The following is a 13,560-nucleotide window of genomic DNA, read 5'->3' on the forward strand; positions in this document are numbered from 1 at the left end:
ACACACAAACCTTGTTGGTCCCTCTCTCTCTCTTTGTGTGTGTGGGGGGGGTCTTTCTAGTTCGCATGCATATATACTCCATCTATAGGTCTCACTCGCACACTATGTATGATTCTCTAGTCCAAGCTATATATCTTGGGTGCACTCATCTTATGCACACAAATTCCTTGGCTCGTTGCCCGTAACTCTCTCACGCACCACTCTATCGTCTCGGAGCTCTTCCCTCTCTCTCTCTCAAACTCTCCATCTACCTGGGTCACACATACACATGCATATTTCACTCGCACTCCATAGACCCATCTAATACTCTATCTCTATCCCTCATTCTCTCTCCATCTCACACGCACACACACACAATCTCATGCCTAGCCAAGTACGATGGTCTCTCACTAAAATCTAGACACACGCAATCCCCCCTATATGTATATGACTAGCTAATCTTAGTCTCCATCACAAACATGTGCATGGTCTATCTCGATTTCTCTCGGGGCATCTCTCTATCGCGCACGCACCTCCCTCGATCTCCCACCCATATAGTCCCCTCACGGTCTCGAGGGGATCTCTCTATCACAAACACACCCTCTCTCCCTCCCCATGTGTCCATGTTCTTCAAGTGTCCCTCTCGACCTTTGTTCCTAGTTAACCAGACCTCTATTGGACATGTGCTATAGGGGTGTCTCTCTTTGTTGCAAACAATCACGCACTAGCTATCTCCATGTATCTCCTCGCCTCGCTTTTCTATCTCGAAGATGCATGTGTGATATGTTTGCATAAGAAATGAAAAAACACACTATCTCTATAATTTATCGTTTGTTGTCCCTTTCTCTTTGACACACATACTCTTTTTGCACACTCACTCATTCTCCTTCACACGCACTTGATCTCTCTTGACTTAGGCACTCTCTTCGGTCCATAGCATATAGATTTATTGAAAAGTCAAACATCACAAAGTTTGACCATGTACGTGGAGAAAAAACATTTACATCTAGAACGGCAAACATATACCATTAGATTCATCATGCATGTAGTTTCGTATGATGTATCTTTGGTATTGTAGATATAAATAAAATTTGCGTAAACCTGATCAAAGTTTCCAAAGTTCGACTTCTAAAAAATTTACATGCACTGCATTATCGAGCGGATGGAATATCTCTTTCCCCCTCTCAGCTATCTGACGCACCACTCAGCCTTATCGGGGCTCCTCTATCTCTCTCAAACTTTATATCTCCCTGGTTCACACATACACATATCTTGCTCGCGCTACATATAGACCCATCCAACACACTCCGCCTTTGTTCTCTCTCTATGTGACACGCACCCCCCTAAGTACCATAATCTCTCACTCCATCATAGGCGCACACACTCCCCCTAAGTATGATTATCTCTCACTAGCCATCAGGAACACATGTATTGTCTCCTTCCATCCATACGTCTATCTTGATATCTCTCGGGGTATCTTCTATGGCTCACACACCTTGTCACTCGATCTCCCACCCATGTAGTCCCATCATGATCTCCAGGGGATCTCTCTATGACAAACATACACTCTCTCCTCCCCATGTCTGCATTTTCTCCGTATGTCTCTCTCGACCTCTCGCCCTTGTTTGTCAGACCCCTCGTCTTCTCCATGTTCTAGGGGTCTTTCTCTCTCGGTTGCAAACAACCACATACTATCTCCTCACCTTGCTTCCGTTGTCGAAGATGCATGTGTGATATGTTTGCATAAGACACACACGCCTTTTCTCTACTTTTGTCATGTGTTGTCAATGTCTCTTTCACACACGCACACACACTTTTTTCACTCACTCTTTCTATTTCACACACACACTCTCTCTCTCTCTTTAGTTAGGGACTCTCTCACATCCATAAGCATATGGATGTTTTGAAAAGTCAAACCTCAGAAAAGTTTGACTAGGTATGTGGAGAAAAACATTTACATCTGGAATGATCATTAGATTCATCACAACATGTACTTACTTCATGCTATCATTTATCTTTGGTATTTTAGATATAAGTAATTTCTTTATAAACTTGGTCAAAGTTTAAAAAGTTTGACTTTAAAAAATGTTGGCACTACATTATCGAACGGAGGGAGTATCTCTTTCTCTCTCTCTCTCTCTACTATCTCTGACGGGCCTCCCCTCTCACTCGAACTCTCTATACCGACGGATTATACGCTCACTGTGTCAGCATATAGCTTCGTATATTGTTTAGTTAACCGGTCAACCAGTCCACATGCTGCCTTGTCAGCTTGTGTTCTCTATCTTCATGTGCTGGCTCATGTGGCAGTGGGTGAAAATAAGTGAACTAGAGGCCCATCTGACACGCGGTGAAGTAAACAAAGTTGAAACCACTCAGGGTAGCACCCCGCACGGTTGTAAATTGAGGGCGCATTGAGAACACACTTCTTTCTGTGTGAAGAACGCACTCGCGCACAATTCACCACTGCGCGACGGCATGCACAGAAGGACGCACTCGCACACACCCAGCAGGCCAGCACACAACACACATCAGCACACATGTACACCAGCGTCGTTGCCGGTTGAGATGGACGGCGAGGCAGCAAACAAGCGAAGGTGGCTCAAGCCAAAACCACATCCGGCGAGCCTGGACTTCAAAAGCAACCTCCCCCATGACATGTTGCTCGCCATCATCGGCCTCCTCCCCACCAAATGTGCCATGCGGACCGCCCTGCTCTCCCAGCGATGGCGCACCCTCTGGCGCCACGTCCCCCTCAACCTCACCATCGACAGCTGCCTCTACGACGGGGATTGCAAATGCATGGCCGCAGTCTCCAAGATCCTTTCATCGCACCCTGGGCCAGCCAGACGCCTTGACATCCGCATGTTCAGTACCAACTGCAAGGTCCAAGCCAAGTTTGACGAGTGGTTCTTATCCCCCGCCCTAGATCAGCTCAAGGATCTCAGCTTTGAAGCTGGACGATGTCGCTCTCTGCCGCCGTCCGTGCTCCGCCCCACGCCAATGCTGTGCCGCGCTAGCTTCAGCTCCTGCTATCTTCCCGAGATTATTGTCGCGACCGCCCTTCTTCTCCTCAACGCAAGCAGCTCGAGCTCTTCGACATTGTCATCTCGAAGAAGGCTATGGATCACCTGCTCCGCAGCTGTACTGCGCTCGAGTACCTTCGTCTTCAGCAGATCCATGGGTTCATTAGCCTCCACATTGCCTCAACGAATCTTCGATGTATTTATGTGTCTTGTTGTCCCCGCAACAAGACATCAATTGGGAAGCGATCACTCCAGCTGTTCCATGTTATGGTCATTGAGAATGCGCCTTTCCTTGAGAGATTGCTTGTATCTGATCTAGAAGGTCCAACAAAAATCAGGGTCATTGACGCGCCGAAATTGACAATGTTGGTCTACTCGTCTGCCAAATTCTCTGAACTCTTTATTGGATCCGTAATCATTTAGATATAACACTCATCTTCTTCTCCGTCTTCTTGAAATTCACATTTTTAAATTTCTTCTTGATGTATTTACGACCGTCTTCTAGAAAATGATTCTCACAAGCTTGACCCAGTCTATGCGCACAGTGAAGATCTTGGCAATAAAATCTATCGGCCCCAATCTGGATCAAGTTGTTGGATTCCTTACATGCTTTCCATGCATGGAGAAGCTACTCATCGAGGTGAAACTTCTTTCCTATTAGTAAACAGAATCACAGCGTAGCTCAATTTTTTGGTAATTTTCCCAAATTACGATGACAAGTGTAGTGTTCAAAACTGCATGTACGCACTGCACCAAAAGAAATGTTTTTAGTATTTTTTTCTCACGTGATCACCTGCATCTTTTTTTGTTGTACTACTATAGTAGCCTAGGCTAGTCATAGTGGAAAGTAACTTAGAATAGTTACTCTATGGTTACCCTAAGAGCAAGTAGTACCTCCGTCCTGGTTTACTCTTCATATTTTGTAGTATCAAAATTTGACCATAGATTTAACTGACAAAATGTTAATGCGTGTCACTAAAAATTATATCGTTGGATTCATATTTGAACATAATTTCAAATGGTATAATTTTTTGTGACATGCATTGGCATTGTCTTAGGTAAATCTATGGTCAAAATTTTACACTAAATACGAGGTAGTACAAAAGTGGGCTATAACGGCCCTCCACTATGTAGGCCAAAACACGTGCCAAATTCACTTGTGATGCATTTGGCATCGATGCCCCTCCATTGCTCACCTGGTGCCCCAATCTGGATCACCTACTTTGCTCCGGTGCCAAATTAACTCACTCAATGAAAAAACACTTGCATGGGAGAGAGAAGGACTGAGGCAATAAAAAACACTTGTTTGGGAGAGTGAGAGGCTGGTGTAGTTGGTTTGATTGATTTGTTTATACATGTGGGTCTGTGTGCACAGCGATGCCAACTCTCTCACATCGCGAGAGCGGTGCCAAAATCTTTTGATTTGACATCGATGTGTATTATGTGGCTTACTTTTGAGAAATATAGCATCGGCAACATAGTGGAAGGCAACAAATGCCCAAGCTCTTCACATGCTCCTAGGTAAATGAGAGGGAAGAGAGAGAGAGAGAGAGAGAGAGAGAGAGAGAGAGAAATATCACTAGCCAGCCAACCCTATCGTATGAGCGAATGATATTGGTACCTCTTGATGACATGGCAATCTTATACAGCCAGCTGCTCTAATATGTTCTCTTCTTTTGCAGATAAAAAAGACCCAAAGTGAAAAATGTGCTGCACTATAACAATCTCATCGAATGCTTTGATCTCCAACTTACAGAAATTGATTTGATCGACTACCGAGGCAGCACATCTGAGATTAAATTGGCCAGGTTCTTTGTTCTAGAGGCAAGTGTGCTCAAGGTAATGAGGTTTGGCATTCTCTGGTGCAACAATGAATGGCGTGCTGATCACCGCAAGTGTCTAAGCCTAAATGACAAAGTCTCCATAGAAGTTGAATTTGTTTTTGAAACATCAAGTGGCCAGAGACTCAAAAATTTATTTGCCCATTAGTGACTTGTCAGGGCGGTGGATTTTAGTTTGTACGATAATGTTGCATCCACCTAAAGTAACAAAAGTTCTTACGTAAACTTCCTAGATTCCCCCTTCGTGGGTGCAGCATTACTCCTAACATTTGTAATATCGGTTTGAAACTTGTAATATTGTCGTGTCCTATTCCTGCGTTTTCAAAATCCTGCGAATCAAAGAGGTCCTGAGTTGGTGATGATGTTGTGCCTGCCATCTTTCACCAATAGCCGTCGGATCTAGATCTGACGCATACAAATCAAACTTCTCCAGTTTTGCAAAAATATGCCCGCACTTGTTCCCTATTTACAAACAACTCCTTGTCTCTCACAATCAGCCTTATCTCCTCCCCACCACATCTAGAAGGCCATGGAAAAATCTAGCGCGATGGCCGCTGCCGGCGCCATCCACCCCCAATCTTGGTGTTCCGTGCAATGCACGGGCATCTACGCACGGGAAATTATGTCGAACACGGCTAGTTGTAAGCAGGCTAGCTCTACAGCCATGATGACAGTGACTGTAGACGGTAAGGCTGACTATGGTATGCCAAACACGGCGCCTATACTCAGGTGTCATCTCCAGCGCGGGGTCTTGTCACTTCACTGTGAGGAGCAGCACGTAATAATTTGACCAACTGGTAGTACAGTGCTACCACATTGGTAGTACTACTACTGGTACTAGCACCACCGTCTGGATTTACTAGTACTACCACGTCCATCTAGATTTAGTATTTGACTAGCAATATCTAGTAATGCATGTCACAAAAAATGTACTACTCTGTAAATAAATACATGGTGTATTGTTTTATTCCTAACGGCGAGAGAACTTAATGTCTTTTTGCTAATTAATAGGATTACGTGCAATGTACTAACCACTGCATGTCATGTTTGGTAGTCTCAAGTCATTGAAAGCATGCATGGCCCACACCTCTCATTGGTTGATAGTATGTCACGAAATAAGAAACGAGGAGGGAGTTAATGTACCGTGCCTAAGTGTTTTGGGATTATTGGTTTTCGTAAGGTGACTTACACAACATTTTTTACATGCATTAACATTTTATTAGTTAAATCAAAGGTCAAAACTCGGCGCAAAATGCAAAGGGGACCAATAAACCAGTAAACATCAAAGTTCTCTCGTTTGGCCCCAACTAGAGGTCCAATGAGATGACTATACTGCACCGGCACGGAGGGGGACGCAGCTTCATTGACTTACTGCACCTGCCTTTGGGTGTATGACTCGTGGGCCCAACAGGTGGCTGGCCCACCTGTCATACAGCCAAAGGCAGGTGCAGTAGAGGGCCGAGGAGTAGATGGCCAACACACGCGTGAATTCAACGTAGTCTGCACTTCTCATAAAAAGGCTCCCCGCCAGTCCAATCTACGAAATCCTACGCACCTACGCACCCTAACCAAGGGCAAGAGTGATCACTCCAATCACAAGATCAGTTGACTAGAAGCTAGACCCATGGAGGCGATGAGCGCGAGCATCAGCCGGCCTGCGGTCCGGCACCGAGGAACGTCTCCAGGTCGTGCTTGAGGCCGCCAGGGCGAGGGGCCGCTTGGACGACAGCTTCGTCTCCTTGTTTGACGAGGTCCTCGTCGGCTTCCTCGACAAGTTCACCATCATCAAGAAGCTCACGGACGACCTTGACGTATTCCTCTAGCCCACACGCCCAGGCTCTGCGATGCCCGCCACCCTCAACGGCCTCTATTGTGACAACCTCTTCGACGCACTGGTGGCCCTGCGACTGCCCGGCGTCGTGCCGGAGAATGTCCACCTCGAGGTCGCGCTCGCCGCGCAGCGCCTGGCGCAGCAAGACACCATCAACATAATCACCCACGTCTACGCGCAAATCGTCCACAAGGACTACTACATGCAAGAGGAGGATGATAGGATGCTGACCTTCTTAGACTGCAGGGTAACCTTGGATGGCATTGTTCAGAAGCACTTTGAGCTCGCCGCCAACGCCGCTGCTCCTCACACGTCGGTTGGTGACCCGGCGCACTAGGGCGTGAGGATGTCGTTGATGGATCCGTATGTATCTTTATCTTTCCGTCAAATCCATGTAGTAGTATATGGTACTACTAGTAATTATCTTACCTTTCGCATCAACTTCATAATTTTCATACATACTCCATGCATGAACCGCGCCAGAACCAAACTTCTCATTACTCTAGGGAAAATCGTTATTTCTATCTATCGGTCGCGCCATGGAGCAGAACCAAAATTTTACAAGTTACAAGTTCAAAAGGAAAAGCATGCCGTGTTCGCGTCGCACCCCACACGATTGATCCGGCATGCCGCTCAAGGGCGAATGTGTGTTGTGTTGCATTTTCACTTACAAGTGGGACCACAGTTGAGCAAACCGACTATCGGCAACCCCCCACCCCGCCCACCACACGATGGCTGAGAAAACAGGAGGGAGAAGAGATGGATGTAGCACGGACTCCAAGAAAATTGGTGTCGGATGGAAATCGTGTAGGTGGCGTGTGCCGTACTTCTAGACATGAATGCTAGTTATGGCCCATGCCACCCCATTATATTGAGGTGCTGGTTACATAGAACAAATTTCTTGGAGTCCGTGCTCAGCCCTCCTCTATCTCTCTTCTCAACCAGCCAACAGACGTGATAAGCCCATCGTCTGTTTGCTCACATGCGGTCCCACATGTCAGTGAAAATGCAAGAGGACCCATTGAACCTGCACATCTTTCACCTCGACATGCTAGTGATGAAAAACAAATCCAATAAAGATCTTTGGTGGCCGCTTTTGGATTTACTCAAGAGTAGTAAGATTCTATTTACAGTTTAACCCAAGATGCACATCACGTGGCTTCAACTACCTCTCCATTTTCTTGCATGACACGACCTGGATGCTGGATGTCCCACATGTCGGCAAAAGGAGGAAGAACTCAACCAAATCTTCTCCACATTTAGGCCGGAGGAGTAGGAAACACGGCAAGCCCTGTGGCTACATCATACTACGTACAAGCCCACAATATTTCTCGGCCTCCGTGCGACACCTAGCTCTAGTTGATCTAACTAGAAGTAACTATTGGTTGGCTCTATGTGATGTGGCAACTTCACACTACTACGGATGCTGGCTATACTACTACGGCACTAACACTCCAAGAAGTGAGTCGAAAACCATTTATAAATTGAGTTTATGACATGCATATGCAAATGTACCATTCATTACATACAACAAGTCATCAACACACAACGACAACGAGGATACATGTTGGATTATAGATTAGTTCCAACAAAACATTCAAGTAAATACTAAAGTTTTCATCACACAACAAATAACAAGCAATGAAATGAACTTCAGCTCAACCACTCCTCGGTGTTGGAAATGCTTGCTTTGAACCAGAAGAGTTTGTCTTGGAAGGGCCAGCTACTATCAATCTCGAGACCAACGCAGGACTGATCATCCAGGCTGAAGCGGCCTATTTCATGACCCATATTGTGATAGCCATGACAGGGAAGCATAGCAATGTCCGATGTATAGATACAGTTGCTTCTCATAAATGGTAGTAACGTTGTGTCAACAGCAGCTGGATTGCCTTTCACCATCATTGGATAGGTCCAAGGAAGAGCGAGTTTCCTCCAAGAGTATCAATACTAAATCAGGGAGAAGATGTTGGTGCTAGCACAGTAGTATCCATCCCGAATACCCTGCAACGGATGTTGGAATAGGTCCAGAGAGTGCAACCATGGGAGACAACACCTGCTTCCTTAGTAACATCAGCGGTGCCCTGTATATAGACAAGAAGAGGTGATCCATCCAAATATGTTGCCAGCCGCCACTGAGTATATGGGTCCTCATGCTCGTGATCATCATCATCGTCATATCCCCCTTGGTTATAAAAATTTTCAAGTATAGGTGGTGGAATGTTTGCAGGACCTTGGAAACACAAGAAGGTTAATTAGTAAAGGGAAACTAGCTAACCCACATGCATGTGGATGAAACAATTATAATTACGGTGGAAGACAAATGTACCGAAAGCATAAGGATTCCATGCAAAAACAGTGCCATGAGTGGTGGCAGCAAACACAAGACCCTCGTATTGAATTGCATCACAGTACTCATCCGTGTATAGAAACTGATTTTTGAGCAATATCCATCCAGTCGAACTATGAAGGAAGGTAACAAGCTTGTCGAAGATAGCAACAACTCCATAGTCCATTAAATCCCAAGAGTGGTCGGGAACTTGACAAATTGTTATCTTCTGTAGATGACAGTCACCATGATCGTAGTTGAACGTACATAGAATACCGGTGTGCTCAACCTCTGGGCAGTCTGAGATTTTTGGAAGTGGAACCTGGTGACGAGTGTACACATTCACAAGTTCCCACTCGCAGTTGTACCCAATATAAACAACCGAATCTCCATTTGCGCTTGCCCAAGCCTTACCTCAATCGATGGCATCTTAACATCATGTGTATCATTATCAAGCGGCACCAACTTGCACAAGGTGAGGCCTCCGTCGTCCGCGCGCCAGTTAGAAGGGTCACGGTGAAGAAGATAGGGGAGATCAAACCGCTCCTGGACCCTTGGGTTCCTTGTAATGATGTTATTAGTTGAGTCGAGAATGGTCTTGACCAAACCTGCCATGCTAGCCGAGGTGATGACGTCGCACCGGTCAATGAGTTCCTCCACTGCGTCATCATTCAAATCGGGGCAAGAATAACGGGGTCGTTTCCGGCCTGTCACCTCCATGGAGAAGATGACCGAACATTGGCAGAAGGAAGGGTGAAGGCAAATGGAGGAGGGAGGAAGAGCATGTGATAGCAGTTCCAAATCGAGAGGGAAAGGCGAAGAGTCGGTGGACGGTTGCCACGGTACACGAAGAGGTGCCCTGGCCTACATAGACGTCCGTTCGGAACTTGTACAAAAGGACTCGCCGTCGTCTCACTGACATGTTGGAACGGGACCACATGTCAACAAAGAGGCTAGTGGGGAGCGAACGGTTGCCACAGAGGTCACACACTGACGATAAGGTCGTCTTGTCATACCTAGCGCCCGCGCGGGGTGGCTTCCATCCCCCACACGAGCGAAGCAACTTCGCACCCCCACACGGTTGGTCCACCATGCCGCTAGGCCAACTCCAGCGCGTGCATCTCGGACGCGGGCTTGCTCAGCCCCCTTTCCCTCGATGCCCCGGAGCTACCCAACCACGGATACATGTTTTGCGCACCCGGCGGCCGGATTTGGAGCGGATCCGGTCGGGCTTGAGCTCGCCTGGCTGTGGAAGGTCACGCCGCGCCATGGACTGGCTGGGCACCGGGCCGGAAGGTCCCGGCAAGGCCGCAAGGCTGCCTGCAGGTACTGACTCCTCCTCTAGCTGCTCGGATCTACACCGTCGGCAGTCCACCGGCAGATACATGAATGGCGGTCGGTCGGGCTCGGTGCTGGCCCAAAAGCTCGTCGGCGCACCGTTGCCACTCATTACGTGCGATGACTGATACGTCTCCAACATATCTATAATTTTTGATTGCTCCATGCTATATTATCTACTGTTTTGGACCATATTGGGCTTTATTCTCCACTTCTATATTATTTTTGGGACTAACCTATTAACCGGAGGCCCAGCCCAGAATTGTTGTTTTTTGCCTATTTCAGTGTTTCGAAGAAACGGAATATCAAACGGAGTCCAAACGGAATGAAACCTTCGGGAACATGATTTTCTCACCGAACATGATCCAGGAGACTTGGACCCTTGATACGTCCATTTTGCATCACGCTTTTATATCGATATTTATTGCATTATGGGCTATTACTACACATTATGTCACAATACTTATGGTTATTCTCTCTTATTTTACAAGGTTTACATAAAGAGGGAGAATGCCGGCAGCTGGAATTCTGGTCTGGAAAAGGAGCAAATATTAGAGACCTATTCTGCGCAACTCCAAAAGTCCTGAAACTCCACGGAATATCTTATATTAAATAAAGAAAAATCCTCGCCAAAGATGAAGGCCAGGGGGCCCACATCCTGCTCACGAGGGTGGGCCACCCTTAGGGCGCGCCCACCTACCTTGTGGGCCCCCTGGTCGCTCTCTCCGACGCCCATCTTCAGCTATATGAAGTCTTTCGTCGAGAAAAAAATAGGAAGCAGCCTTTCGGGATGAAACTCCGCCGCCACGAGGCGGAACCTTCGTGGAACCAATCTAGGGCTCCGGCAGAGCTGTTCTGTCGGGGACACTTCCCTCCGGGAGGGGGAAATCATCATCATCATCATCACCAACGCTCCTCTCATCGGGAGAGGGCAATCTCCATCAACATCTTCACCAGCACCATCTTATCTCAAAACCCTAGTTCATCTCTTGTATCTGATTCGTGTCCCTAAGTTCGGGATTGGTGCTAGTAGGTTGCTAGTAGTGTTGATTACTCCTTGTAGTTGATGCTAGTTGGTTTATTTGGTGGAAGATCATATGTTCAGATCCTTTATTCATATTATTACCCCTCTGATTATGAACATGAATATGCTTTGTGAGTAGTTACGTTTGTTCCTGAGGACAAGGGAGAAGTCTTGCTATTAGTAGTCATGTGAATTTGGTATTCGTTCGATATTTTGATGAGATGTATGTTGTCTAGCCTCTAGTGGTGTTATGTGAACGTCGACTACGTACATAACACTTCACCATTATTTTGGCCTAGAGGAAGGCATTGGGAAGTAATAAGTAGATGATGGGTTGCTAGAGTGACAGAAGCTTAAACCCTAGTTTATGCGTTGCTTCATAAGGGGCTGATTTGGATCCATATGTTTCATGCTATGGTTAGGTTTACCTTAATAATTTTGTTGTAGTTGCGGATGCTTGCAATAGAGGTTAATCATAAGTGGGATGCTTGTTCATGTAAGAACAGCACCCAAGCACTGGTCCACCCACATATCAAATTATCAAAGTACCGAACGCGAATCATATGAACGTGATGAAAACTAGCTTGACGATATTCCCATGTGTCCTCGGGAGCGCTTTTCCTATTATAAGAGTTTGTATAGGCTTGTCCTTTGCTACAAAAAGGATTGGGCCACCTTGCTGCACTTTATTTACTTTTGTTACTTTTTGCTCGTTACAATTTATCTTATCACAAAACTACCTGTTACCACTTATTTCAGTACTTGCAGAGAATACCTTGCTGAAAACCGCTTATCATTTCCTTCTGCTCCTCGTTGGGTTCGACACTCTTACTTATCGAAAGGACTACGATAGATCCCCTATACTTGTGGGTCATCAAGACTCTTTTCTGGCGCCTTGTCGGGGAGTGAAGCGCCTTTGGTAGGTGGAATTTGGTAAGGAAAAATTTATATAGTGTGCTGAAATTTACTATCACTTGTTACTATGGAAAGTAATCCTTTGAGGGGCTTGTTCGGGGTATCTTCACCTCGTCCAGTAGAGCAAAGAGTTGCTCCTCAACCTACTAAACCTATTGAAAATGAAACTCCTTTTGAATTTCCTTCGGGTATGATGGAAAAACTGCTAGCTAATCCTTTTACATGAGATGGAACAAAGCATCCTGATGAGCACTTAATATATGTGGATGAAGTTTGTGGATTATTTAAGCTTGCAGGTATACCCGATGATGTTGCTAAGAAGAAGGTCTTCCCTTTATCTTTGAAGGGAGACGCATTGACATGGTATAGGCTATGTGATGATACAAGATCATGGAACTATAGAAGATTGAAATTGGAATTTCATCAAAAGTATTACCCTATGCATCTTGTTCATCGTGATCGCAATTATATATATAATTTTTGGCCTCGCGAAGGAGAAAGCATCGCTCAAGCTTGGGGGAGGCTTAAATCAATGTTATATTCATGCCCCAATCATGGGTTTCCATGGGAAACAATTATTCAAAATTTGTATGCTCGGCTTTCTGAAAACAATCGCACCATGCTCGATACTTCTTGTGTTGGCTCTTTTATGATGAAGACTATTGAATTTAAATGGGATTTATTGGATAGAATTAAACACAACTCTGAAGATTGGGATCTCGACGAAGGTAAGGAGTCAGGTATAACACCTAAGTTTGATTGTGTTAAATCTTTTATGGATACCAATATTTTCCGTAAGTTTAGCACTAAATATGGACTTGACTCTGAGATAGTAGCTTCTTTCTGTGAATCTTTTGCTACTTATGTTGATCTCCTCAAGGAGAAGTGGTTTAAATATCGTCCTCCCATAGAAGTAAAAGTAGTTGCACCTATTAAAGTTGAAGAAAAGACTGTCACTTATAATGATCCTATTGTTCCTACTTCTTATGTTGAGAAACCACCTTTCCCTGTTAGAATAAAGGATCATGCTAAAGCTTCAACTGTTGTTCGTAAAAGCAATATTAGAACTTATACACCTCCTGAGCAAGTTAAAGTAGAACCTAATATTGCTATTGTTAAAGATCTCTTATTTGATAATATTGATGGGCATGTTATTCAGTTCTGCGGTGAAACTGCTAGAATTGCTAAACCTTGTGCTAAAGATAAACATAGACCTGTGGTAGGCGTGCCTGTTATTTCTGTTAAAATAGGAGATCATTGTTATCATGGCTTATGTG

The sequence above is a fragment of the Triticum dicoccoides genome, chromosome 6A (genome assembly GCF_002162155.2).
Source record: "Triticum dicoccoides isolate Atlit2015 ecotype Zavitan chromosome 6A, WEW_v2.0, whole genome shotgun sequence".
Lineage (NCBI taxonomy): Eukaryota > Viridiplantae > Streptophyta > Magnoliopsida > Poales > Poaceae > Triticum > Triticum dicoccoides.